The 5,618-nt window shown below is 32.4% G+C and overlaps 1 long non-coding RNA gene across 1 annotated transcript; it reads right to left on the reverse strand.

The window, feature by feature from the left end:
- Positions 1-253: 253 nt before the first annotated feature.
- Positions 254-5,034, reverse strand: LOC120636640. The gene is made up of 2 exons (XR_005659385.1): positions 1,493-5,034; positions 254-302 (listed from the first exon to the last, which is right to left on the reverse strand). It is a non-coding gene; the product is annotated as an uncharacterized LOC120636640 (long non-coding RNA).
- Between the last annotated feature and the right edge of the window lie 584 nt (positions 5,035-5,618).

Below are 5,618 nucleotides of genomic sequence, written 5' to 3' on the forward strand. Positions count from 1 at the left end.
AAAATATAAAATGTACCACAACACATATATTATTAAGTCAGGGTTATCCTTACGCAAGTTTTACGCATAAACTAGAATAATATGTCTTCCTTGTACGTACTTAATATATTTACATTCTCAGTACTTTTACTAGCTTGTGATATCGTCAGGGATTTGGGAATATCCCTGATCTCATTATTTATACTTTCTTTATTATTTCGTCATAATTAATGCAACATTAGTTTTTTTTTGTTTTTGTTTTGTTTTTTTTGTTTTTTATTTTTATTTCTTTTCTTAATTAATGGACCAAAAAGAAAGCCCACCTACCAAGTACTTCCCCGAACGAGCTCTGTCCTAAAAAGCCCTACTACTACTTATCTTCGATATACATCATAGTATAGTTATGGCAGACGCCGAAATATGTGACTAAACTCTTGAACTACAAGATACGTAACCTATAAATGGTTTATTGTTATGTTTACACTTCTATTTAACCATCACTTAAATCATAATTTGCCAACTCATCATGTTTACGGTTTGGGCTTTTTATTTACATTAAGGCACACACTTTAAAATATTATTGTTTCCAGCAACTAAGCTGTATATGTACAAAGGGTCAATAGGTCAACGGATTGAGGTCAAATCTGCCACAGAATAGTTTAAGGCATGGACTCTATCCGTCGGCTTACTGTTTAATTACTAAATTCTACTTATACGCTATTAAGAAAGCTAGTCTTCGCAAACCTTGACTTAATATTTATGGTTGATAATTATAATCATTTTTGTTTGTTCTGTATCTGGCAATGCATGCTCCATAATAGTGTATGCTATGGCCTGTGGGGTAGATGGTTTTGCCGGAAAACGAGATATTTCCTATTTTATTACAATTACCTGTTATGACTACAATCTATTTATGATTAAATATTTTTCGTTTTTTTTTGCGATAATTTAAATGGCCAATTGATTGGATTAAACTCTTGTTTTCACCACCTGTTTTATAAGTCGTAATTCTATATGATATCTAGCGGTCCCCCGCAAATTCGCACGCGTATAAGTTAACCTTCAAAGATAAACAAATGCAGTCGCGGACTTTTCTTTAGATCTTTTAAAGGGGAACAACTTCGTCATACATGATTTTATCGAAACTTTAACGGTTTACGCAGCGGAAGCTCTCACAAGCAAACAAACTCTGATTTTGAAACATTCTCCATTGGTGCTATGCTCCGATTTGTCTTTAAAATATAAAATGTACCACAACACATATATTATTAAGTCAGGGTTATCCTTACGCAAGTTTTACGCATAAACTAGAATAATATGTCTACCTTGTACGTACTTAATATATTTACATTCTCAGTACTTTTACTAGCTTGTGATATCGTCAGGGATTTGGGAATATCCCTGATCTCATTATTTATACTTTCTTTATTATTTCGTCATAATTAATGCAACATTAGTTTTTTTTTGTTTTTGTTTTGTTTTTTTTGTTTTTTTTTTATTTTATTTTACCCACCTACCAAATACTTCCCCGAACGAGCTCTGTCCTAAAAAGCCCTACTACTACTTATCTTCGATATACATCATTGTATAGTTATGGCAGACGCCAAAAGATGTGACTAAACTATCGAACTATAAGATACGTAAGCCATACACATGGTTTTATTGTTATATTTACACATCCATTTAACTGTCACTTAAATCATAATTTGCCAACTCATCATATTTATGGTTTGGACTTTTTATTTACATTAAAGAACGTTTTATGTTTTGTCAATTAAGCTATATGTTCAACGGTTCGATAGGTCAACGGATTGAGGTCAAATCTGCCAGAGTGGTATATGCATGGCCTCTATCCGTCGGCTTACTGTTTACTTACTTAATTCTACGTACACGCTATTAAGAATGCTAGTCTTCGCAAACCCTGACTTAGTATTTATGGATAACATTATGAACGAGCAGACCGAAAAATGCTTAATTTAAAATTTAAATTTTACAAATGAAATCTATTATTATGCGAAATCTATTAAAAATAAACGTTGCGTGCGTTGTCAGTCTAATGCTATTTTTGGGCGTTTTGCATTCTTCATTATTAATATACTTAGTGTTGTTATACTGTAACTGGCAATGTACGCTCCATAACAATGTTTGCTGTGGGGTACATGGTTTAGCAGGAAAACGTAAGATTCCCTATTTTTTATTCTTTTTTATTACAATTGCCTGTAATAACTACAATCTATTATCGATTAAAGGTTTTACGTTTTTATTGCAATTATTGCATTGTCAAATTGATTAAATTAAACGTTTTTTTAACAACCTATTTTATATGACTATATATATATATATATATAACCTTAAAAGCTAGACAAATGCCGTCACAGACTAGATACTAGATAAGATAGGTAGGCAAGTATTAATCATCCTGCTTTACCTACATTTAAGATAGACAATTCGAAGGCTAATCGGAAAAACGTTTGCAGGATGTTAAAAATATAAAATGTACCAAAACACACAAAATATTAAGTCAGGGTATGCCTTAGACAAGTTTGTAATATTTAAATATTACATAACTATCTACACGGTAGGATCATACCTAATATATTCACAGACGCAGTAATTTAACTTGTTTTGACAGACTCAGGAATTTGAGATATCTCTTATTGCATTATTTCTACAGTTAAATAGTAATTTTAAAACTTTTATATACATCAACTTATGAACTACAAGATACGTTATAAGGTATCGATGGATTTATTACCATATTAATACATCCGTTTAAACGTCACCTTAATAATAATTTGCCAACTCACCATTTTTATGGTTTGGACTTTTTATTTACAGTAAGGCATTCTCTTTGAAATACTTTTGTTTCCAGCAACTAAGCTGTATATGTACAACGGGTCAGTAGGTCAACGGATTGAGGTCAAATCTGTCACAGAGTGGTTTTAGGCATGGCCTCTATCCGTCGGCTTACTGTTCACTTACTTCATTCTACGTACACGCTTTTAAGAATGCTAGTCTTCGCAAACCCTGACTTAGTATTTATGGATAACATTATGTACGAGCAGACCGCAAAATGGTTAATTTAGAATTTAAAATTAACAAATGAAATTTCTTCATTATTATTATAGTTATTTTTGTTTCTACTGTAACATAATATACTCTATGTTGAACTGTGAAGTGTATTCTGCGGGGTACATGGTTTTGCAGGAAAACGAAAGATTTCCTATTTATTTATCTATTTCATTACAATTGACTGTGAGTACAATCTATCTTCGATTAAAAGTACGTTTTTATTGCGATCATTTCATTGTCAATTGATTCAATTAAACTCTTTTTTCCACAAAATGTTTTACATGTAGTCATTTTATATGCTAACTAGCGGTCCCTTGCAATTTTTTCTGCCTATAACTCAACCTAAGAGATAGACATATGCTGTCGCGGACTTTTCTCAGAACTTTTAAGGGGGATCAACTTTGTCACACAGGATTGTATCAGAACTTTAGATGTTAACGCAGTAAACGCAGCAGAAGCTTTCAAAAGGGAAAAAAAACAATGATTTTGAAACATTCTCTTAGCGTTATGATATATAGCCAATAGCCTTGCTCTATAAATGGGCTAAGCAACACTGATATGATTTTTCAATTTGGACGAGTAGGTCCTGAGATATTCGCGTTCAAGCAAACCGACCAACAAACAAAATCTTTAGCTTTATATATTAGATAAGATAGGTAGGCAACTATTAATTGTCCTGCTTTAACTATATTTAAAATAGACCCCAAGGTCAATCGGATAAACGTTTGCAGAAAGGTTTAAATATAAAATGCACCAAAACACATATAATATTAAGTCAGGGTAGGTCTTCGACAAGTTTTACGCTTAAAACTAAACTATTTCTACGTTGTACGTGCTTAATATATTTACAGAGACAGTAATTTCACTAGCTTGTGACATCCTTGGGGGGTTAGGAATATCCCTGAACTCATTATTTATATATTCTATATTATTTCGTTATAATTAACTTAACATTAGTTTTTTTTTTGTTTTTTTTTATTATTTTTTGTATTTTTAAAAGATGGACCGAACAGAAAGCCCACAAACCGAGAACTTCACCGGACGAGCTCGGTCACAAAAAACTTTACTACTACTTAAATTTTATATACATCATATTATAGTTATGGCAGAGATTATCTAAACTCTCGAGCTACAAGATAAGTTTTATCGATGGTTTTATTGAGATTTACACATCCGTTTAACCGTCACTTAAATCATAATTTGTCAACTCATCATACTTATGGTTTGGGCTTTTTATTTACATTAAGGCACATTTTATGTTTTGTCAATTAAGCTGAATGTATATGTACAACGGGTCAATAGGTCAACGGATTGAGGTTAAATCTGCCACAGAGTGGTGTAAGGCATGGCCTCTATCCGTCGGCTTACTGTTTACTTACTTAAATCTACTTAATAAGAATGCAAGTCATGGGATACGATTCCTAAATATAATTATTATATTCTTAAATATTGTGCATGACGTATGTGCAGCAAGCAATCATTAATTCTCTTGCAAAATAATCTTATTAATAGTAGTGGTACAAAAAAATAGGAATAGTAGTTTTAGATTCATTACTTAGAAAGTTTAAAAACGCGTGCGACAACGTAACATGTAGGCACTAAGCAACATAATGTATACCTACAAAACAACGACGTAGAAAAGAAATTCTGAGAATAGTCATAATTAAAATATTTTTGTATCGTTCGTTTGTTTACGATTTTCGAGTAAAGAAGTTTCTAGGCCTCAGATAATGTGGTATAAAAGGATCTTACCCTGCGATCTTTTCTGAGAGCGAAGAGAAGAAACTTTTAAGTGTGAAACCTAGTGACCACGGTTTTCATTTTCGACTGATTTGATGTGTTTTTGGAATCTTGTATCTAAGAACTGGTTAAAGTTTTACAAGAGGTGTTCTTATTCAAATATACAGTCAAACCTGGGTAGGTGAAAACTGGATAAGTGAGAAAACTCTATCAGTGAGAGAACTAGTCAGGACCCGTCATTTTAAGCTCCCAAAACCTCTATGAGCGAGAAACAGAAACCTTTGTAAGAGAGAGTCGTTTTTCCCTCATGGACCTCCGTAAGTGAGACTGCTACTTATCTATACCTCTATAAGCGACAGTCGAGCAACCAATATTCGACAAAATTTATGAGTTAGAGAAAAACATTTAAAATACAAAAACAGAAACCCAAACGAAATTGACGGATTTTTTTAAATGTAAATAAGTTCGAAATAAAATAAAATTACAAAGTGCATGAATATATGTCTTGTTATTGCTGCGTACCTCTATAAGAGAGAAACGCTACCCATCTACCTGCATTAGCGAGAAACTCGGGTTACTGAGAAACCTCTATAAGCGAGAATGAGATTGTGCTCCCTTGAACTCTCGCTTATCCAGGTTTGACTGTATATATATATATAATCCTTAATCCAATAGACCAAGAGTAAGTAACATTAACAGATACTTGGATAAATAGATAGAATACATTTATTCAGTGTATCCGTAAGAAATTTATTAGTTATTCCGTACTTCGTACGATGACTATTGAAAATTCCGTAATTTATGAAGCAGTGTTTATAGTAAACAGA

The sequence above is a fragment of the Pararge aegeria genome, chromosome Z (genome assembly GCF_905163445.1).
Source record: "Pararge aegeria chromosome Z, ilParAegt1.1, whole genome shotgun sequence".
NCBI classification, from domain to species: Eukaryota; Metazoa; Arthropoda; class Insecta; order Lepidoptera; family Nymphalidae; genus Pararge; species Pararge aegeria.